At 43.4% G+C, this 23,558-nt stretch overlaps 1 long non-coding RNA gene across 1 annotated transcript in view; it reads left to right on the forward strand.

The window, feature by feature from the left end:
• LOC147912881 (uncharacterized) overlaps positions 1-23,299 on the forward strand; it is a 50,076-nt gene extending 26,777 nt beyond the window's left edge. The window contains exons 4-5 of the long non-coding RNA XR_015549511.1: positions 20,803-21,018; positions 22,994-23,299. This is a non-coding gene — a long non-coding RNA (uncharacterized LOC147912881). The remainder of the gene's footprint in view (positions 1-20,802; positions 21,019-22,993) is intronic.
• Positions 23,300-23,558: the final 259 nt, after the last annotated feature.

A 23,558-nucleotide genomic window follows, 5' to 3' on the forward strand; every position in this document is an offset into this window, starting at 1 on the left:
CCCTTCCTGGTGGATCTAAGGCTCTTGGACACAGAGAAGCAGCCTCCTTTTCCAACCCAAGTGCAGGACTTCAGATAAAGGATTTCTGAGTACACAATTCTACACTTAACTTTGAGAGTTCCACGTTAACAAAACCCTTGACTTCACGTCCACTTCTCAGTCCAGACCTGATGTTGATCCTTCTACACACAGCCCTGCTTTGAGCCTATGAAAACACTGCTTCATTTAAATTGCACCTAAATGCCACTCTCCCCCAAATCCTATGATCCCTGCATCTTTTCCTTTGTTTGATGAGATGCTCCATGGTCCCTGTAGGGTGCGCCCTCTCTCCCTCATTGCAATGGGTCAATAAGCCTCACATAGGCTAGGACAAAATGTAAGTCTGTGTGTGTGTGTGCGCGCACGTGTGTGCGCACGTACTTCTGAGTGTGAAATACATGAGCAATTACTGCATTGTCATCATGGAGAACTGACTGGGTGTTGTATGTTTCTGAGTGTGTCTGTGTGTGTGTATTGCTCTGACTAAATTTCTGTACAAAGTACAGTAGAAATGACTCTGCTGTGTATTTTCACCTCCCTCTTCATTTTTGTGGGCACAGCACTTTACCCTTTACCTCTGTTATTAGCACGAAATCAGACAAGCCTCTGTTGTATTTATCTCTAGATCAACTCATCTAAAAACCTAGTTAGACAAAACTGATTTGTCCAAAATGTTTATTTATCAAATTTGCTTTATTTCAGAAGTACCGAATATCGTTGCCAGCATCATCGTCACAAACAACAACAGCCCCATTTATTGTTCACAATAACGATAATAATGCTACCACCCATAATAGCTCCCATTTGCTGGGGCTCCGTCTGGAGGGATGGTTAGGAGGGTCCAGCTCCAGGTTTGATGTTTAACTCCCTGTGTGACCTTGGATAAGTCACTCAACTTCTCAATGCCTCGGTTTCCTCATCTGCAAAGTAGAAAGATAATAGTTGCTATGTCATAGGGTTGAGGTGAGAATGAAATGAGGGAATAAGATCCATGCCTGGCACATTGCAGTGCTGTATATGTGTTAATGATATTATTATTGGGACTTCTGGCATGCCAGGCACTGTGTCAGCCACTGGTGAGCTGCCATCTTATTTTATCTCTATTTTATGGACGAGAAGATGGAGGCTTAGAGAGTGTAAATTCTTTCGTGAGGGACATCCAAGGACTTGAGTGGCAGAGGTAGGGCCATGTGCAGCAAATAATTAATTCGACAGGTTTAGGGTGCTCAAATCCTGCACATTCCAAAGAAAGGACTGGTCTTTGACTAGCATTTTGAACTAGATAGCAGACATCAGGACATTTCACCCCCAAACACTAAGCATCAATATCATTACCTAAAACTGAATATTTGTATATGTTTTTAAGGTAAAATGGACATAGAATAAAATGCATGATATAGAACACCGTCATCACTTTAAAAAGTTGTCTCATGTCCCTTCCCAGCCAGTGTCCCAGAAACAACCACTGTTGTGTTTTTCTCCCCACATAAATTAGTTTTATGTGTTCTAGAACTTCAAAGAAATGGAATTATACCCCATGTGTTCTTCTTCTTTTTTTTTTTGGTGAGGAAGATTAGCTCTGAGCTAACATATGTTGCCGATCCTCCTGTTTTTGCTGAGGAAGATTGGCCCTGGGCTAACATCCATGCCCATCTTCCTCTACTTTATATGTGGGACGCCTGCCGCAGCATGGCTTGATGATGAGCGGTGTGTAGGTCCTTGCCCGGGATCCAAACCAGTGAACCCCAGGCTGCTGAAGTGGAACGTGCAAACTTAACCACTACGCCACTGGGCTGGCCCCATGTGTTCTTTTTAAGACTTGTTTTACTCAGCATGATTTTGAAATTCATCTGCTGTTGTTGCATGTTGTCCAACTTTTTTTTTTTTTTTTTGCAAGGAAAGATTTGCCCTGAGCTAACATCTGTTGCCAATTTTCCTCTTTTTTTTCCCCTCCCCAAAGCCCCAGTGCATGGTTGTATATCCTAGTTGTAAGTCGTTCTCATTCTCCTATGTGAGCCGCCATCACAGCATGGCAACTGACAGATTGGGTGGTGTGTTTCCACGACCAGGAAGCGAACCCCGGGCCGCTGAAACAGTGAGCACCGAACTTAAACCACTAGACCATCAGGGCTGGCTCTTGTCTAACTTTTAAGAAACTTCCAAAAAGTTTTTCTAAGCAATTGTACCATTTTATGCATCCATGAGTAGTGCATGAGAATTCTGGTGATCCTTGCCAACATTTGGTGTTGTCTGCATCTTTCAGTTTCATCATTCTAGTGCGTGTGTAGTGGTAGCTGCTTGGTTTTAATTTGTATTTTCTTGATGACTAATGATATTAAACAGTTTTTCATATGCCTATTGGCCATTTTTTGTTGGATCTTTTTTCTTATTGAGTTGTAGTTCTTTATATAGTCAAGACATAAGTCTTTTGTGAGATATATGTATTCTGTTTCTCTGCATCTGTGGCTTGTCTATTTATTTTCTTAATGGTGCTTTTTGATGAGCAGAAGTATTATTTTGGACTCAGTCCAGTTTATCAATTTTTTTTAATGGTTGTGATTTTTGTGTCCTGCAGAAAAAAATTTGTCTACCCCAAGGTTATGAAGATTTTTATATATCTTTTATATAAAAGTTTTATAGTTTTAGCTTGTACTTTCAAGTCTTTGATCCATTTCAAGTTAATTTTTGTATGTAATGTGAAGTAAAAGGTAGGGTTTCTTTTGTTTCCATGGACATTCAGTTGTTTTACCACCATTTGTTGAAAATATTATTGTTTCTGCATGGAGTTATCTTGACCCCTATGTCAAAAATCAATTAATCACATATTTATGGACTTCCTATTCTGTTCCATTTATCTATATTTCTATCCGTATGCCAATACACCTTGTCTTGTTCCCTTTTTTTTTTTCGCTTCAGGAAGATTGTCCCTGAGCTAACATCTGTGCCAATCTTCCTCTATTTTGTATGTGGGATGCTGCCACAGCGTGGCTTGATGAGTGGTGTGTAGGTCTGCACCTGGGATCTGAAGCTGCAAACCCCTGGCCGCTGAAGCAGAGCACGTGAACTTAACAACTGTGACACTGGGGCAGCCCCCACCTTGTCTTTGTTACTGTAGTTTTATAGTCAATCATGACATCAGGTGGTGTAAATCCTCCAACTTTGTTCTTTTTCAAGATGGTTTGGCTATTGTTGATTCTTTACATTTGCCTATAAATTTTAGTCTCAGCTTGACAAAATCTATTAAATATTCTACAAAAAATAAAGCCTGCTGGGATTTTGATTTTGTTTGGGATTCACTTGTTCTGCGAATCAATGGAGCATTGATATCTTAACAATATTGAGTCATCTGATTCTTTTTTTTAAATTCATTCATTAATTAATTTAGTGTGTGTGTGTGAGGAAGATCAGCCCTGAGCTAACATCCATGCCAATCCTCCTCTTTTTTTTTTTTTAAATTTTATTTATTTATTTTTCCCCCCAAAGCCCCAGTAGATAGTTGTATGTCATAGCTGCACATCCTTTTAGTTGCTGTATGTGGGACGCCGTCTCAGCATGGCAGGAGAAGTGGTGCGTCGGTGAGCGCCTGGGATCCGAACCCTGGCCGCCAGCAGCAGAGCGCGTGCACTTAACCGCTAAGCCACGGGGCCGGCCCCAGTCCTCCTCTTTTTGCTGAAGAAGACTGACCCTGACCCTACGCCATGGGGCCGGCCCCCAAGTCATCTGATTCTTGAACACCGTATATCTCTCCATTTATTCAGTCTTATTCAATTTCCCTCAATAATGTTTTGTGGTTTTCAGTGTACAGGTTTTACACATATTCTATTAAATTTATCCCTTAGTATCGCATGATTTAGATGTGATGGAAAATTATGTGTATTTTATTTCAATACATATGAAAAGTACCCACAGCAAGTGAGTATTGCTCAATGAGTTGTGACAAAGCAAAACCAGCTTAAGGGGCAAAATGTTGCTTCCTCCTGAAGCCCCTCTACTGACTCTCCCCACGACCACTACCTCTCTCCTCCCAAAGCAAAGCATTTTCCTGACTTTCACAGCATTTTAGTGTTTGATAAGTGTGTTCAGCATGTTACCTCCTAAGCATGCATCCTTAAATGCCTGTTTTTGTGAACTTTGCGTAAACGGAACATGTAATAGATATTGTTTTGCGTCTGGCTCCTTTGCTCAAAATTATGTTTCTGAGACTCATCCTTTTTATTGTATAAAACTATAGTTCATTCATTTTCCTTGCTTTATAATAAGCCATTTTATGAATGTATGACAATCTGTTCTGTTCCTTTGCCTTCATTTTTATATAGGTATAATCTATGTACAGCAAAGTGGGAAGCTTTTAAGCATACTGCCTAATGAGACATGTTCATAATAGACATAGAATTTTTTTGTGCCCTGGATGGCTCTGTCCTGTCCCTTCTCCTGCTGATACCCACCAAACGGAACCGCTGTCCTGACCTCTGTCATCTAGAGTTCTGTTGCCTGTTTAAAAACATCACATAAATGGAATCCTATACTATTTATAGTATGCATTCTTTTCTAAATTTTAAAACTTTTTGGGGGAAGTAATGTCATACAGAAAAGTTTCAAGAATAAATATAGTACCAATAACATCAATTATACTCTTTACCCAGATTCACCTTGGGTTAACATTTTAACCCATTTCCAATATCATTTGTTCTCTCTGTCATCTATGTATCTAATAATTTTTCTGAATCATTTAGGGTAAATTACACACAACACGGCCCTTTACCCCTAAATACTTCAGTGCGCATTTCCTAAGAACAGAGATGTTCTCTGAGACAGCTGCAGTACAGTTGTCAACTGCAGTAAAGTTAACACTGATAGAATCCTTTCTTTTTTTTTTTTATAATTTTATTTATTTATTTATTCCCCCCCCCAAAGCCCCAGTAGTTAGTTGTATGTCATAGCTACACATCCTTATAGTTGCTGTATGTGGGACGCGGCCTCAGCATGGCCGGAGAAGCGGTGCATCAGTGCGCGCCCAGGATCCGAACCCCAGCCGCCAGCAGTGGAGCGTGAGCACTTAACCGCTAAGCCACGGGGCCGGCCCTAGAATCCTTTCATCTCTAATTTTTCTATTCCAAGTTTGTCAACTTGAGAAGCAATTTGACAACTTTGCAAAGAAATGTCCGAATTTCTTTGCCGTCTGAGTGATGTCACACTCAAGGGGCATCACAAGGTTAAAGGTAAACACCTGGAACCAGACCATCCGGGTTTGATCCACCCTCTGCACCCCATCAGCAAAAAGGCCTTGATCATGTTATGTGACCTCTTCATGCCTCAGTTTCCCCAACAGTAAAATGGGGATACTTTTAGGGATGCATAACTGAAAATAGTTAGAGATGAATTGATATGCTGGCTGGGTTTTACTTCAAAATAATCCTGATTTCCTTAGAGTGTGAGGGGAAGGGATTGTTGAGAGAATAGTTGAAACCAGATTGGCCGTGAGTTGATATTGTTGAAACTGTATGATGGATATATGGTTATATCTATATTTGTGTGTGCTGGAAATCTTCCACAATAAAAATATTTTCTTCAAAGAAAGAAAAGTAAAATAAAAATGGGGAGAGGTGGAGACTATTAATTATTAGTTACCTGCCTATAGGCTTATTAGGATGAGGGATTAAACAAGTTAATTTGAATTAAATCTAAGTAACGCGTTTAGAACAGTGCCTGGCACATGGCAAACGCTATGTATTCGCTGTCACTTTTCATCAGGTTCCTTCCAGTTGGGAAGCAGCTCAGACCAGTTACCACCAGGTGGCGCTGTCTCCCAGTCCATAGAGAGCCAGGCGCAGGAGAGGCTGATTAGTCCTGAGTTTGAATCCCGCGCTGCTGCTTCCTAGCTGAGTCCTTGGACATTTACTACCTCTGAACCTCGTTTTACTCATTTCTAAAATGGGCACAATAATAGTATCAACTTTTGAGTTGTTAGGATGATTCAGAGACAATAATGTAAAGTGCCTGATGCCGTATCTGGTGCATACCTCTCCGGACACCTGGCTCTGGGGCTGGATTTGCCTCTGGGCCCATTGTTCCTCGTCTTTCCTATGGGGATTCTCCTGCCTGCCCAAGTGATCGTGAAAATCTGGAGAGGCTACAAACAGGCTGAGAGAGCTTTCTCGCCTAGCCCTGCCGCATCCATTCCTATCAGAGATCAGCCCTTCAGCCATTAGATGGCGCAGTCTTCTTAGAAGACAGAGGAATCAGTGTTCTTGAGAAGTGGTTAAGATTTGAAGCTATGTGAATCAGACCCGAGTTAGAATTCCCATTCCATCACCTATAACCTACATGACTTACCAGTCTTCACCTTAGTTTCCTCCTTTATAAAATTAATATCTTTATATAAAACACACCTATCATGATAGCATCATGAGAATTCAATGTGATATTGTAGGGAAAGCATTTAATACAAGGCTTGGAACAAATAGCAGCTCCTATCAATATTTAAATATTAAAATGATTAAGTTAATATTTTGAGGGCTCATTATGTGTAGGACACATAAAAACATCATGAATTCTCATAGTAACACCATGGGATATAGTAATGATCCCCAAATTATAGGAGAGGGAACTGAGGCTCAGAGAGAGGAAATTGCTTGTTGAAAGTCACACAGCTGGTACGTGGCAACTTTGGGAATTAAACCCAGGCAGCCTGTTTTCAAAATCTGCGCTGCTAACTATTATGCTAGACCAGACTCCCTCACCCTCCTAAACCATGTTGCATGCCCGGAATTCAAGTGTCTTCTGGGCTTAAAGTCTTTGAACAGCCACAGGACTTCCATCCTGACCATTTCCTGGACAGAAAGGGATGATTCAAGAAGTACAAAGCCCTTCCACCATGAAGATCAGGACACCATCGAGCAGTAGTCCTCCATCTTGAGTGTCCATTAGAATCACCTGGAAGACTTGTGGAAACACAGATTGCTGGACCCACCCCAGAGTTTCTGATTCAGTAGGTCTGGGTGGGGGTTCAAGAATTTGCATTTTAAACAAGTTCCAGGTGGTGCTGAAGCTGCTGATCTGGGGGCTGCACTTTGAAAACCACTGGACTGTGGCAGAGCAACCAGGTTGAAGGAACCTGGTCCCTGATTGGCCACATGGAGGGGAGCCACCTGCCATTTTGGACAAGTTGCCTACTCCAAGAGGACCACAAAAGAGAGAAAGAACCTTCTATTTTATTTAAGCCACTGTATTTTGGGATCTATTTGTTATAGCAACTTGACTTTTACATTAATTAATATAGACATTCTCCAGGCCTCCTTCTTGGAGATGCCCTGATACATACCCTTGGTCCCACCATCCTTCAGTCACTTGGCCAACATCTGTCAGCGGGTCCAGCTCTCTTGACTCCCCTCAGGGGTCCAAGAGCTCTGACGGCTGTTGCTGAGAGGCAGACTTTTGAGGGTGGGGTCCAAACAGTGAATGCTTGTGCAGTTGTGTAGGCTGTTTACTGCACAAGGAATAAACAGTGACTGCAATCCTGCTCACATTTCACCTGGCAAGTCATGCACCTTGGTGCAGAGCTGTATCCAACTACAGGAAGACACTTTTTTTTTTTCCACAGAAAGTAATGCTCATCGAACTTTGCACACTGAGGAATGGATCTGCCCAGATGAGATCCTTTTTCTAATTTATCCATCTAGAGGGAGTGCCTTTTGCTAACTCACACAAAGTGCATTTGGCCTATTGGCCCTGAGTTCACATTCAAGAACTATGAGTTGTCAGAATTTCTGGTCTTATAGACAACCTCCATGGAATTCCCAACAGTTGAAGTATCTCCCTAATACAGGTTCAAGAAATTATCTGAATAGGCCCCAATTCTGGCAGATAGGGGCCTGTGGTTGATCAAGGCAGTTCTCAGACCACAGGAACAAAAAGAAGTAAAGCAGTACAACCCTAGATGAGAAATCTTCCCCTAAACTCCCCTGGTTGGACAAGGACGACAAGATGGGGAATTAACTTTTAGAGAAGAGGATTAGAGGCAGCATGGTTGGTTATGTCAACTTAGAAAGCAAACTTACTGGTTTTTTACCCTCAAAATGAGTTTATTCAGGAATACACAAAAGAATTGCACTTCAGGATGTGCATGCTATGACGAACCATAGGCAAATCTGGACAGCAAAGGAAGGGACCTGCTTTTATAGAGAAAAAGGGGGAGTAGGGAGGGGCTATTTTAAAGGAAAATCTGTTGGAGGAAAGTAACAGTTCAGGGCGGCAACAGCTTCTCATTGGCTGAGCTGCAGCATTTCCCATTGGCTGGACTGCTGCCAGGTGGGGAGAGAAATCTTCCTGCAGAAGTAAAGTAGTTGGACTTTCTGTTGGAGATGCAAGTATAAGTCTTTTCCTCTGTGGTGTAATTGAAGATGTATGATAAGGTGTGAGTGCTCCGCCTACAGGCCTTCTGGACTCCAACTTAGTTCAAGTTTCTCTTATTCGTTCCATAGTTGTCGAAGGGAGTCACTCCACTACCGTGCTGTTGATGGTTAGAATGCTTACAGCTACAAGTAGCAGAATTGTTGGGAAAGGCAGTCTCATGTTTTGACCCCTCCTCAGCCACATAAAAATGGTTCTTGGGACTGGAACACTTCCTTACCAAGAGATAAAGAACCCTTATAGCCTGTGCTGGGCTTATCGCCTTGTGAGCCAATATCTTTCCTTGTTCCAGACTCAATGAGTACTCCTCTGTTTGCCTAAGTGCATGTGTCAGTGGCCCTCAGGCACGCCTCCAGCTTTCTGAATTTCAGATCCCAGAGGGAAGGGGGTCCAAGTGCTTTCACTACAGCATGAAGTGGGGTATGTGCAGTTACTTCACTGGCGTTGGCTGTGGCATGGATCCACTGATCATGGGAGACTGACACATTCCAAGGGGCTGGATCTTGTGCACTCTATCTGCTGTCTTACTATAAGTAAAGGCTGTACCATATGAGCCTGGTGTGCACGTTGTCTCTTCTCAGCCACCTCAAATAATGCACTGGTCTCTTCCCTGGGTGGCACTTAATTGCCTTTTAACCTTGGCTGTACAGCCTGGTTACCCAGTGAACGGTGAAACAAGAATCTTGGGTCAACAGTGAACTGAGTAATAAGGATATTTAATTATCTTACAAAGCAAGAAGTCTGGAGGTAAGCAATGCCAGAGCTCACTCAGTAACTCAACAAGGTAATAAAAAAACCAGTTTACTCCATTCTTTTTCTCTATTCCCTATTTGTTGACTTTTAGGTCTCAGGCTCGTTGTCTTATGATCATAGGCAGCTGCCATAGCTCCAGGCATCATGCCCTCCCAAGAACGTCTTCAAAGAAAGAAAGCAGAAAGCAGCCTGCACTTTAAGAGGACTTTCCTCATGTTCTACTGTCTTTTTATTGAGGGGGAATAACCTTTTTTTAGAAGGTTATTCTTTTAGAAGGTTATGCCTTCTTTAACCATAGCAGGAATCCCCCTTATGGCTTATTGACCAAAACTTTGACACATGCGTACTCCTAGCCACAAAGAATGTTGGGAAAATGAGTATTTCCAAACTCTTATGGGACACAGGCCCAAAAGAAAGAGAACGGGAATGGTAGTGGTGTAGGCAATCGACAAACTCCACCACAGGTGATTAAAGAGTGGTTTAAATGATCACTCGGGTGTAGAGATTGGATATTTGACTGACACCTCACTGTATCATACAGCTCACACCTCTCTCGGAGTTCCTTGATTAGACATTGGCACAGGAATTAGACTTTATTTTGGGGAGGAGGGTAAACGAAATTTTGGTCATGTGTGGGACAGTTGCTTTTGCATTGAGTGGGGGCATTTTTGAGCTATGTGTAGGAGCAAGTGGTTATGTCTCGATTCTGGTCTTCTAAAATGTGGACTGTAGTGGACTAAGACGGAGGGATCCACTGTGTATTGTCCGAGCACACGTTCACATCCTCCTTTACCTGGTAACCACCTGATTTGGGGAACTTCCTCAACAACAAATGGTCCTCACTGGGCTGTCAATCACATTGACATCCCCAAGGCTGAGCAAATGGCTCTGGCTGCTACCATCATAAACTCATGATGATTGGACCAAGGACAGGCATGTGACTCAGGCAGAGCCAATCAGAGTCTCTCTGGAGTTGATGTGAAACTGGGTCTGTCAATTACCATCTTTCCTACCAAAAGATGTGAGAGTGACAGCAGAAGGAAGCCATAACACAACGTGTGTGTGTGTGTGTGTGTGTGTGTGTCTGTGTGTATGTGTGGTAGGGAGGGGCATAGGCAAAAGAGGGAGGGAGACAGAGAGTTACTGATGACAGATGTATTCATGGAATGTCCATTTTTGGGAGCTAATAAATACTGCCCCTTTGTTTTCTTTTTGCTTTCTTAACCGGTCTGAAGTGGGTTTCTGCTATTTGCAACTAAAGAGAAATAGTATTTATGCGTTTATTATTAGTCTCTTTCACAAATATCCAAGGCCCATGAGGGTGAGAACTTTGCCTCCTGGGTGAATTCCAAGTACTTAGAACAGAACCTGGCATGTATTAGGAGCTCAGTAAATATTTGTTCAGTTAATAAACAAACCCTGACTATCGAATCTCCATGACCAGAACCCTGGTGTGGCAGCCATAGGGAGCTGACCACCAAGAATGTGTGTTCTGCCTTCCCGAGTTACTGCTTCTAGAGTTGTGTCTGGGAAGTGACTGTCCAGTTAGTATTACATGGATGAGACCTTATGACCAGTTCTCACCAAAAAATGAGAGCAGAAGTGATATGTGTCATTTCTGGATCAAGGTGATTATGCATGTGGGGTGAAATCCTCCTCGCTTTTTTGCTCCATCAGCAAGATGGAAGAATTACAACATGGAGAAAACACAAAAAACAAAAAACCCCCAAAACCTGTGTCTTTAAGTCACCACTAGAGGGAGACCCACCAAACCCTCATCCCAATGACATGTGAATGAGATGAACTTTTGTTGCTTTAAGCCACTAAGATTTTGGGGTCTTTGTTACAACAGCTAACCCATGCTGACTATTACACCTAAGAGCCATCCTAGCCTCCCGCCTCTCCCACAGCCCCACATCCAGTCTCACCCTCTCTAAGCCAGTCTCCAAACCGGAGTGAATTTTCTAAGGTACAAATTCGATTGTGACCTTCTCTGCTTAAAATCCTCCATGGCTCCCCAAGGCCTTAAGAAAAAGTCAGAACTCCTTAGTGGGACATTCAGAGATTTTGCTAACAGCCCAAGGGACCTCTCGGCGTCCATTTTCCAAAATTTCCCCTGATGGGTCCTCTGGCCTAAGCACTTTTTCTTCTCGCTAAGCAAACAGAACACAGTGTCATGCCCCGTGGTCTTTGCTCTTGCCAGCCCTTCTGCCTGAGATGCTTCTCCTGGGCCAGGCTGTGTTCAGGATCAGTGTGGGGTCAGCAGCTCTGATGGGTCCTCACGTGTGACCAGGGTCACCATTTACTGAGTGACCAGGATCCAGCTCAGGGCTCAGGCTGAAGCAGGGCTTGGGCTTCAGATTGTCAGTTGTTCATTTTCTCAGAATACTTGCTGACCTGTTGTCAGCTGATATTTTGAGATATCTCGAGCCCTGGCCCATTCGGGTACCAGACAGTGTCCAAGACGTGGGGTCATGGGACTCTGTATCAGACCCGAGCACCTCAGTCCGCTGCCCATCCCTGGAGCCCCAGGACCCCCTCCTTACCAGCTATCCTGGTGTCTCAGACCACCCATGAATGCATTTAGTTGATTAGAATGGGATTAGGGAGAGGTAAACTTTTTTGAGAAACTCTTATCTGCCATGCCTAGTACATCCACCTCCTCACTGAGTCTTCAAAACAACCCTGTGAGGTGAGTACTCTTATCACCCCATTTTATAGGTAAGGAAACTGAGGCACAGAGAGGTCAAGATATTTGTCCAAGTTCACACAGCTAGTAAGTGACTGGTCCAGATTTTGAATTTAGCCTAGTTACTTCAAATCTACTCCTCTCTGCCTGACCCCCTTACTCTCTCATTTTCAGCTAGGGAACCTGAGGCACAGTGAGGGGAAGGGGCTTGATCAGGACCATACAGGCAGGGCTAGGATTCCTCTTTAGAAGCACAGAGAATTACCTGGGATATCCGGGCTGACCAGGTGGAGGCACCTGTGTCTTGGCAGGAAGAGTACATGCAGTGGGAGAGAACACCGTTCCAGAAAATTTCCTCAGGAGGTTAAGGGCCCTTGCTTGCTTTGTCCTCAGTGTTTATTTCCTTCTCAAGAGGGCATGGGAGAAGTGTGCACAGGAATGTCTACAAACACAGGGCTCTGATCCAAGACTTCCACCTCCTCTTCATTGCCATGGCCTTTCCTTGTGCCACAGCTGCCTTCTCTGACCCTCAGTGTCTTCATTTTCAAGTGTCAGGGTCGGGGAGAGGTCCCTTCCACTGTTCTGGGATGGGTTTTGGGGAAAGACAACAGCTTGGATTCGAGACACACTTCTGCCACCTACTTGCTGGTGACCTAGGATGAGTGGCTTAGCATCTTTTTTTTTTTTTTTTTTAAATTTTTTTTAATTTTTTGAGCCTCGGTTTTTTCCTCCGTGAAGTGGGGGTTGAGTGATACAAGGCCTGTCAAACATCCCGGCAGTGCTGACTCAGCAGGCTCTGCAATGAGAGCATTCTTGTCTTTATCATGACTGTTGTTAAAAGTGTGAATGCTGGCATCAGTGTGAGGAAAGTTTAAGGGTTTTGGAGTGGGGCAGATCTGGGGTCAAATACATCTCTGCCGCATTCTAACCCTACAGAGGCCACCCCCCTCTGAGCTTGTTTCCTCATCTAGAGAATGGAATAGCTGACTCAGAAAATGACAAGAGGGTTCAATAAGGTCACAAATGTAAATTGCTCAGTGCAAATGCTCAGTCTAAGACGGGCTCTGTCCATGTTGACTATTATTATTCTGTGATTCTAACATCCTGTGGTTCTAAGAGTCTCTAATTTTAAGATTAAAAAAATTCATTGTGAGGGCTGGCCCAATGGCACAGTGGTTAAGATTGGGTGCTCCACTTTGGCGGCCTGGGTTCGTGGGTTCGGATCCCCGCACGGACCTACGCACTGCTCATTAAGCCATGTTGTGGTGGCGTCCCATATACAAAATAGAGGAAGATTGGCACAGATGTTAGCTCAGCAACAATCTTTCTCAAGCAAAAAGAGGAAGATTGGCAACAGATGTCAGCTCAGAGCCAATTGTCCTCACCAAAAGAGAAAAAAAATTTCATTGTGAAGTTCCAAGATTCAGTCTGTCATGGGGGCATCTCCTGCAGCTCCCACCTTATCCCTATTTACTGGTCCCACCTGAATGATTTCTATCCCACTAGAAATTGTGGGCTAGATTTTGGAAACTCAAAATCAAAGAAATAATAATAATCCTCTTTTCTCTGTTTTCTACTTTGTCCTTTCCACGAAGCAGTAATTGAAAAATATCCTTATTGGCCAAATAGTCAAAGGGCCAAAGACACAGGAAGAAATAGAATGGAAACAAAATCTTGGTTTCAATTTGTCTCAGTCAGGGTTCTGGTGGGAAACAAGCAGCACCCTCTGGCTAGGTAGCTGAGAAGAGTTAAATAAATGGACAGTTACAGAGGTGAGAATCGGATTGAGAAGACGCAACAAGAGTTGTGCAGTACTGCAGGGCTGGTAGCAGCAGGGAGCTGTCAATATGCCTACCCCTGAAGGCACAAGGGTTGGGAGTGGAAGAGTGAAGGTCATCTGGCAGGCATTGTGGCCTTCACTGAAGGATGAAGCCAGCCCTTGACAACCCATCAGGGAGAGAACTAGGGAAGTAACGAGTCAGTTATATTAGTCACCTTAGGCTACCACAACAAAATACCACAGACTGGGTGGCTTGAACCACAGAAATTTATTTTCTCACACTTCTGAAGGCTGGAAGTCCAAGATCAACGTGTGGGCAGGGTTGGTTTCTCCTGAGGCCTCTCTCCTTGGCTTGCAGACGGCCACCTTCTTGCTGTGTCCTCAGACAGTCTTCCCTCTGTGGGCAAATGTCCCTGGTGTCTCTCTATGTGTCCAAACATCCTCATCTTATAAGGACTCCAGTTATACTGGATTAGGGCCCACTGTAACGGCCTCGTTTTAGTTTAATTATGTCTTTAAAGGCCCCATCTCCAAATATGGTCACATTATGAGGTGCTAGAGTTAGGGTTTCCACATATAAATCCAGCCCAGAGCACTCATCCTCCCTATCCTCTCTCCTTTCCTCTCATTTTCTGCTGTGGTTCCTCATTAGCCAAACCCAACTGGAATCCAGTGGTCTAGGAGCTGAGACCCTCCTCACAGGCCAGCATCCAGGGCCCAGAGCAGATGGAGAAGGGTAGAGAGTGGATCTGGAAGGCAAATACAAGACTCCTCACATGGTGTTCTCCATCCACATTTCTCACCCCATAAACCTTTGCCTACTTACAAAGAAAAGTCACTTCTCCTCAGATACCCTCTCCCACCAGCACCACCATCCCTGTGCTTCAAGAAGGTGAGAATCAGGGCTCTGGCCCCAAATGGTTTCTTTAAAAAAGTGATTCTCACATGCAAAACAGCAGGCAACTATGCAGGAACTCCTTCCCTTCTCTCAACCCCCTGGTTCTCCAGGTTAGATGGGCAAAGCCAGGAAACCAACTACTACTCAGTCACCCAAAGGAATTCCTCCTTCCCAACATGGCATGCATCCATATTTTATCTTCTTCCCTGAATTTTGGGGTCCCAGGCAGCTCCCCCTGAGCTACAATAGGACACTGATGGAGTGGCAATCACTTTTGGGGGATGGTGAGTATTGAGGGAGATCAAAATTGGCCACCTCAAAATATGTCTCTTTACCTTGATTATTTTCTCTGAAGGACATTTGACCTTCCCCCAAACTATCTAAAAGCGATAGAGTGGGAGAGTCCTTGCTAAGATCAAACATTTATATTTACAAGGGAAATCTCCATTTGTAAATGTATCTCCCTCTCTGTACCAGGAAGAAGGGGGGATGACATTATCTTTAGAAACTCTTATCAGTGCAGAAGGCGAGGACTTAAATCTGCATACTCTTGTGCTTTCTGGTTATCTCCCATAGCTAACTCCCCCACTCCCAACATCCTCCTTTGTCTACCTGAATATGCTATTTAAGGTGAAAACCTCCACCATTTATCGAGAAACTCCATTTCCCTTGTCTCTCCCATGTGTACATGTTATAAATCTGTTTGATTTTCTCCTGCTATTCAGTCTCATGCCAATTTAATCTGTAACCCAGCCAGAAAGGACCCAGAGTGGGTAGAGGATAGTCTGCCTCCCCTTCAGTGGCTAACTGTTTTTGTTCAGATGATGACAATGGACTGCCCAACTCGTGTCCCTATCTACACCCTCTTCCTTCTGCTCAGTGTATCTTCTTTCCCCTGGCAGTCAAACATCTGGTGTGAAATGGGAGATGGGTGTTTACCGAGCTCACACTCCTCTACTGGTCCCCTTCTCTCTTCCGACATTCCCAGTTGGCAATGTAAGCATCTGCTTCCTGGTGGAGTCAAGTATTTATCATCCAATGATCCCATCCACAGCAAATTTTTGAAAGCATAGTTAGATCTTGTCTCTCCCTGCTTAAAACTCTCTGTGGCTCCCCATCATCCTTAGGAAAACATACACTTTTCAGCCTGACACTGAAGACTTTAATCCTCAGACCCCCACCCCTTCTCCCCTATCTTCTCCACAGAATGTCTCTTTTCTAGGTAATGCATGTTCCTCACTAGATCCCCTAAAGCCACCCATTTTCATGCCTACTGGTTTTTTATCCTGCTGTTTCTTCTGGAACATAGCAACTCATTCTGGAGCCAGGGTAAGAACTCAGGCTGCTAATCTTCCAGTCTCTTGGAAGATCTACTGTTGGGGAGTCATCTGCCATTTTGAGATTGTCCAGGATCTACTCATTTAGGCCCAGAGGAGATACTCCAATTTCTGGGCATCAGATATAGAGTTCCCCAGAGGTCACTTCAGCCATGCTTCTGCCTCCACAGTCTCCTGCCCATCCATGGAGCAATACATCTCCAGACTCCTCTGAGACCTCGCCTTATGGTATAAGTAGCCTCTCTTGTGAGCATATTAGGAGAGGAAGGAAGGGGAAGGGATGGAGACACAGTGAGCATATATTGAACTAAATGTTTATGTCCCAGAAATGTTACATACATCGTCTCATTTAGTCTTCTCAACAACCCATGGGTGTCATTATTCTCATTTCATAGACAAGGAAACAGACTCTGAGAGGCGAGGTGATTTTCCCAAGTTCCTGACAATACTGAGTTAATTAGGGTGAATAACACTAGTTGCTGTAACAAACAGACTCTAAAAGCCCATTGACTTAACTCAATAAGTTCATTTTTCACTTATGTAGAGTCTATTTAGGTGTATCTAGATGGTGGGTGGACTTTCACATGATCATTCAGAGACCCAGGCTCCTGTCTTGTGGATCCGTCCTCCTCTAGGTTCAGAGTCCTTGCCATTCAGCCAGCAACTGGAGGTCGGGGAGAGAATGAGAACTGCATGTGGGAGGTTTTGGGGGGCCAGGCTTGGAACCAGCAGAGAATACTACCTCTGCTCACATTCCATTGGCCAAAACTCAGTCACATGACCACACCTCACTGCAAGGGAGGCTGGGAAATGTTGTCTAGCTGTGTGCCTGGGAAGAGGAGAGAAGCTGGGTGTTGGTGTTTATGAACAGCCTCCACCTTAGCCACACAGAAGGCGAAACTCAGAGGTGAGTGTGTTGACCAGGGTCAGCCAGACTAAGCAGCTCGGGAGCCCAGGTCCTTCCCTTCCTTAGAAGAAATGGACCAATAGCTGAAGTATTTTGGTGGACAACACAGTGGAGACCAGTAGGCCTCAGGTAATGCTGAAAAGGGTGGAGCACACAATCTGACCTCAGGCCTAGTTCCAGAAGGAATTCCTCTGGAGATTAAGGGCTTGTTGCCCAGGGTGTGTATTTGTCCTTAAAGGTGGGTTCAAATGAGGCCTGCACCCAGGAATACCAACCCAGAAGAAGCCTCTGACTTTGGCCCCTTTCTCTATACCTTTGCTGGGTGAACTTGGTGCTAATTCTCTGAGCTGAGCTCCTGCTCTCTTCCAGAAATGTCATGTTATAGTTGCAAGTAGGGGTGACATTACAGGCGTCTAACACTTGTACGATAAGAATAGATACCTGATCTGTGGCAGAAGCGGGGTGAGGAGGCCCCTTGCTGAGCCCAGCATTAACCCTCTAGGTGCTGGATTCTGGGGAGGTCTGGGGGGGGGTGCTGGGGTGGGCCAGAGTCACATGGGAGCAGTATGAGGAGATCCTCAGGGTAGTGGCTATTTACCAACCAGCCTGGGAAGTACTTAGATATTTAACCAGTATTATAGTCATGTCAGCCTTGGCCCCAAGATCCTCAAGTGCTGAAGTTCCATAATTTAAGGACTCCATAGCTCTGTGTGTCAATAGCAAGAAAGAGCGCGGACTTGTACTTCAGACAGACTCGCCTTCTATTCTGCCCCCACCGATTGCTTCACCTCTTGGAGTCTCTGTTTTGCCACATGTAAAATGAGATAATGCTGTAATGCAGGAGCACAGGATTAGCGCAAAGTAAACGATTAATACATGGGAATTGTTGCTAGGTTATTTGTGAAGCAAAATGATGCTGTGGTTAGGAACGTGAGCTCTGAGGTCAGGCAGAACCTGTTCAAGTCCCAGGTCTGCCATCTACAAGCCACGTGACCTTGAGAAGGGCCTTTTGCATCTCTGAGTCTCACTTCTCTCACCTACCTCTCCCCGTCTTGCTCACTCAACTCCAGCCCCACCTGCTCCCTCACTGTTCCTGAACACACCAGGCCCACCCACCTCAGGGCCTTTGCACAGCCTGGCTCTCCTGCTTGGAATGCTCTTCCTCAGTATATCCAAATGACTCCCATCCTAGTCTCCTCTAGGTCTTTGCTCAAATACACCCCTTCTCAGGGAGACCTCACCTCTCCCCCAGCGTTTCCTTTGCCCCCTCCCTACTTTGTTTTTGACCACAGCACTTATCACCATCTGATATGTCATATATTTTGCTTGTTTATTTATTATCTGTTTCCAAACACACCAGAATATAAACATTTTGAGGACAGGGAATTTTGTCAGTTTTATTCACACCTATCATCCAGGTACATAGTAGGCACCAAGTAAAACTTCTTGAATGGGTGAGTGAATGAATGAATGAATAAAACTAACAAGGGGGATGAATGGATAAACAAAATGTCCTACATTACCCCCATACAATGGAATATTACGGAGCTTTAAAAAGGAAGGAAATTCTGACACATGCCACACCATGGGTGAAACTTGAGGACATTATGCTAGATGAAATAAGCCAGTCACAAAAGGATAAATGCTGTCTGAGTCCTCTTGTATGAGGCTCCTAGAGTAGTCAGGTTCATAGAGCTGTAAAGTAGAGTGGTGATTGCCAGGGGCTTGGGGGAGAGGAGAATGAAGAGTTAGTGTTTAACGGGTACAGAGTTTCAGTTTTGCAGGATGAAAAAGGTTTTAGAGATGGATGCTGGTGACGGTTGCACAACAATGTGAATGGACTTAATGTCACTGAACTTTACTCTTAAAAATGGTTAAAGTGGCAACTTTTATGTTATGTATATTTTACCACAATTAAAAATAAGTAAACCAATAATTTAAAAAACCTGACATGGCTTTTTCAATAATTTCAAAACCTGAAATAATACCTACTCCACAAGCTTAAAAAGACGGTTCACGTGAGCATTCCATAAATACATGTGATTCTCATTAATGTAGAATTCTAAATTGGCACAACCCCATGACTAGAGAGACAGCATAGCATTGTGATGCAAGGCATTGCAAGTCCTGGCTTCCCCACTCACCAGCTGGTAACCTCAACTGTAAAACTGAGACAATAGAACCTACCTCTTAACGTTGGGGAAGGATTAAATGAGTTAATAACCATAAAATATTTACAACATTGGCTGGCATAGAGGAAGCAGTTAATAAAGGCCAGCTATTTTGGTTGTTTGACAGGTCTGCAATTCTAAAATTCAACCTATTTATGTTGTTAACTGTTTACTCTTTAAAGCTCCTAAATCCACTTTTTTTTTTTTTAAGATAACTGGGCTGTAAAATCAAAGTGCATTTAAACTAGACGGCATAGAATTTATTGTCCACACCGAGATTGTTTTGAGAGTGAAAGTGGCGCTGTTAATAATTAAGCCGGGACAAGGATGTCAACCCGACTGTCCCTGGCGGATCCCAGCTAAGGACCATCCTTGCTTTAGCTCACCCCTCCACAGGGGGCAGCAGAGAGGCAGCCTTTTGGTGCATGTTACATAGCAGGCTTTGCTGGTTCACCCACTGCGCACGCTCTCTTTGCATAACCGGCTTTACTTAAGGACTCAGTTACCAAAAGACAGGTGAAGGCACGTGAGCCCTTTCCCGGTACACGTCCGCGGCTCAGAGGCAGGAGCGTGGGTGGGAACCCAGCCCAGGTGCCTGGCTTCTGCTGGGGCTGGGTGCCAAAAGGGAGTTGGAGGAAATGATCTCTGGGGCTTCCCTTGTGCTCGCGCTTGCTCTGGAGGAGACCGGCCGCCTGAGGACACACAGGTGTGCAGGTAGAGGGATGCTTTAAAAACATAAATCAGATCACATCGTTCCTCTGCTCAGAATCCTCCCATGGGTTCCATCTCTCTCAGGGTTAAAGCCACAGTCCTCCGTAATCTGTCCCACCACCTCTCTGCCCTCACCTCCCCTAACTCCCTGGCTCACATCCTGTGCTAGCCACACTGGCATCCTGGCTGCTTCTCCAAACTCCAGGCACATTCCTGCGTCAGGGCCTTTGCACTGGCTGTTCCCTCTGCCTGGAACTCTCTCCATTTAGAGTCAGCACCAGTGCTCTCTCATCTCCTTCAAGTTTCAAATGTTCGAATGTCCCCTTCTTGGTGGGGTCTTCCCAATCACCCTATTGAAAACTGCAAACAGCCCTATCCCACACTCTTCTCCCTCTCATTTTATTTTCCCACAGCTTTTATCACCTTCTAACATCTAATACAATTTAGTGATTTCTTATATCTCTTGATTATTATCTCTTGATTATTATTATTATTTCTCCCTTTTCCTTGACACACATGTGAGTGTCAATGCCGCAAGGGTAAGTTTTTCCTGTTGTTTTCTGAGCACCTAGAACAGCTTCAGGAACATAGTAGGTGCTTGATAAATAATTTGTTGAATGAAGACTAATATTGGCTGTGAGGCAGGTATTTTTATATTACCTCTATATTACCTGGGGGATCAGAATTGGCCATGCCAAAATGTGTCTCTTTGGCTTGATTATTTTTAGGAACAAAAGACTCTGAAAGAAACTTTGACTTTCCCCCTAACTGCCTAAAATAACTTAAAATAGACGGGCCTGTTCCAGGAAGGAGCTAATACCATGAGATAACTGTAATGTAGTGTAAAATGTGTCTCTCAGGTCACATTGTCTACAGTTGGCCCTTTGCATTTCCATCTCCATGTAAATTGCCTTCGTCCCCCTTGAAGTCCCAAACCACTACCCCCAACATCCTCCTTTGTCTTTATCTGCAAATGGTATTTAAGGTGGCAACTTCGGCCATTCTGGTGAGTTACTCAGTTTTCCTGGGTTTCTCCCATGTATCCATGTTATAAAGCTTTGTGTGATTTTTCTCCTGTTATTCTGTCTCATGTCAATTTAATTCTCAGACAAGCCAAAAAAGGACCTAGAGGGTAGAGGAATTGTCTTCCTGCCCACTTTGGAGACTTGGACAGGATAAAACTTAGCAGGCTGGATCCTGCTCACTCTTGGACTGCTGCAGCCAAGAGATCCTGGACCCCTGACAAGAGCCGGCAGGAGGTAGGAGTTCTTACCACATCAGTCTCCCAGATCTCTGCCTGCAGAGTCCCTTGGAAGCGAGATTGGTGAGTTTTTTTTTCCTTTTCTAAATTTAGATTAGCAGGAGAAAATATTGGTGAAGCTAGCTTCTTGGACTCAGCAACTCTAGGAAATTTGGTTTGAATACTCATTGGTTAAAATCCTTCTCCCAGTTCAGAGATGGGCTCTGAACTGTTTTGCCTGTTTCTGTCTTTTGCGTTGTTTTTCATAAAAGGGAAAAGCCATAAGGGAAGACACAGGCATCTCTATAAGCCTGTTGTCTGGGAATATGCACATGAAGTGAAAGCTGTTGCTAAGGGCATCTTGGAAACCAAAAGGGCCACAAATTCAGCAGTTAGGAGCTGCTCTCGCCACCTCAAGTGGACCCCCATTATAGGATAAGTTGGTCATGGAACAGGGTAGATGACACAGGTCCCCTGCCAACTTCAAGAAAATGTCCATGCAATGACGAGGTACTCTGTAAAGCACACACGATCCCCAACCCCACAGCACCTCCCTCCTAGGTATTATTCTGGCTCCAAGAGACCCAAGGCTTAGCTAAAGCGGTTAATGTGCATATAAGATGAGGTTTTTTTCTTTTGTCTTTTTCTGTCTTGAAGGCTTGGCTTTGTAATCTTTCTGGTCTCTGCCATCTGGAGGATGCACATACCAGCACGCATCTTGGTGGCCAGTCAAATAGACTGGGGTTCTGAGACGCACTCTATTTGTCTGGCTGTGTCAGCTCTCAGGGGAGTTTGTCATAAGGGGTCCCAGCTGATTTCATAAGAGGCCTTTGTTGTTTCAGCCTTCATTGCTTGTTCACTCTGCCTGTGCAATGAAGGCCTTTGCTCTTGTAGACTATTTTTGGGAGTGAATTTTCTGGATCTTATGAGGGCTGCTTCTTTTGCACTCTCTTTTGGGGACACCTCTTGTGTCCATGGGTAAGCCATAAAGGCTTATTGGTTTGAGTGGCTATTAAGGTCCTTCTCATCAATGTGGCCAGACGATGGATCGTTTAAATTGGAAAAACTTCTAAATTGAAAAAAAGAAAGTTTTTTTGAGAGCTTTCATCATAATTGTTTTATTGGTACCTATGAAAAGACCAAATTAAAAAGTAATTAAAAAAATAACTATTAACCTTAAGACCCTGACTCGGACTACAATTAAACTGAGAAAATGTAAAAGTATAAATGTTCATAAGATTATAAAGGTCAGAATGTTTGAGCCATATTTATGTAAGGAGGTTATATCAACTTTGCCTGAGTATGTTTGAAAAATGTCTGACTGGGAATGCTTCCCCTGTCCAAAATTATAAGACCAGGACCTATTGATAAAGTCCTAATGAAAGCTATGGTTAGAGGTATAAGAGTTGGTGGAATTCAGATGAAATTCTGTAGGGAAACTGATATATTTATAGGCTTTTATGTGAAGTGATTGTATCTCTTTTTGCCTGATTGTATTATAGATTGTATTGTGGGGATAGACATTGTGTCTCACTGGGGAACATTTCCCCTGCCTGATTGTAAGACAGCATATAAATCTGCACTTCAGACAATGGTAATTAAACATATTAAAGGGAAGTCCATAAGTTGCCTGAGCCCACACAGTATGAGATAAAAACCAGAGGCTAATATTGGGTGCTAATAAAAAAAGGTAATCAAAGCTTCCCCTCCCCCAAGATAGATTGGTCTAGGGTTAAATTGTACACTTAGAAAGAGGGCCTTTGTTAAATGCTTTATGTAGACTTTTAAAGGTGTGGTACATTGTCCTAAAGTTTTAAAATGGTAGCTGTGGAGTCTTTGAATATGTGTGTCTATATGTATGTTATATATGTGTGATATTTTACCTCCAGATGGTATGGCCAAAATTAAGAGCTCTGTTTAATTGGCTTAAAGTAAGAGATTACATAAATTATTTCTAAATGTAATAGAAACTAACCCAAATATCTTTCAAGTTAACATGATATAAAATAATCTTTGGTGAATGAAAGCTTATTTAAGTTTCTTGGTTTGATTAAAACAGGCATGTCCTCAGAGTTGTCAGCCTTGGATACGATGCCGACATGCAGCCTGGATTTACTAGTCAAATAAGCTTGTGTTATCCCTGTTACAAATTTGTGAGCCTAATAATTTAAAATGGTAGCTAATTTTGTCTAATGTCTCATGAAGTTTTCATGGGTATTCTAAACATAGTTGTTGGGAACAAATAATTTAGATGTAAGTGAGATAAGAGTTTATAGATAAACTTTTAGCAATAATTGTAGCTTATGGCATATATATTTAAAATAAATTCCAATATCTCTTTGGTAACTGAAACTTTGAAGTTTTGCTAGGTTAATTTAAATGATAAAAACTCATTGAGTGTCTAGATCATTTCCAAATAAGATAAAATACTAAAACATTAATTACTAAACATGTCTAAGTTTACGTACTTTTGTCTTATTACAGAGAAACTGAAAAGTGTTTGGGTCTATTAGAAAACATGTCTTGTGTCTTATTAAAAGATTGTGCTATAAAGTAGCATGTTTCTAGAAATTATAAAAAGTATTTATAAATCTGCCAAGCCAGAGAATGCTAATGTAAAAGAC

This window comes from Ceratotherium simum, chromosome 33 (genome assembly GCF_057802395.1).
Source record: "Ceratotherium simum simum isolate JZ-2026a chromosome 33, ASM5780239v1, whole genome shotgun sequence".
NCBI lineage: Eukaryota > Metazoa > Chordata > Mammalia > Perissodactyla > Rhinocerotidae > Ceratotherium > Ceratotherium simum.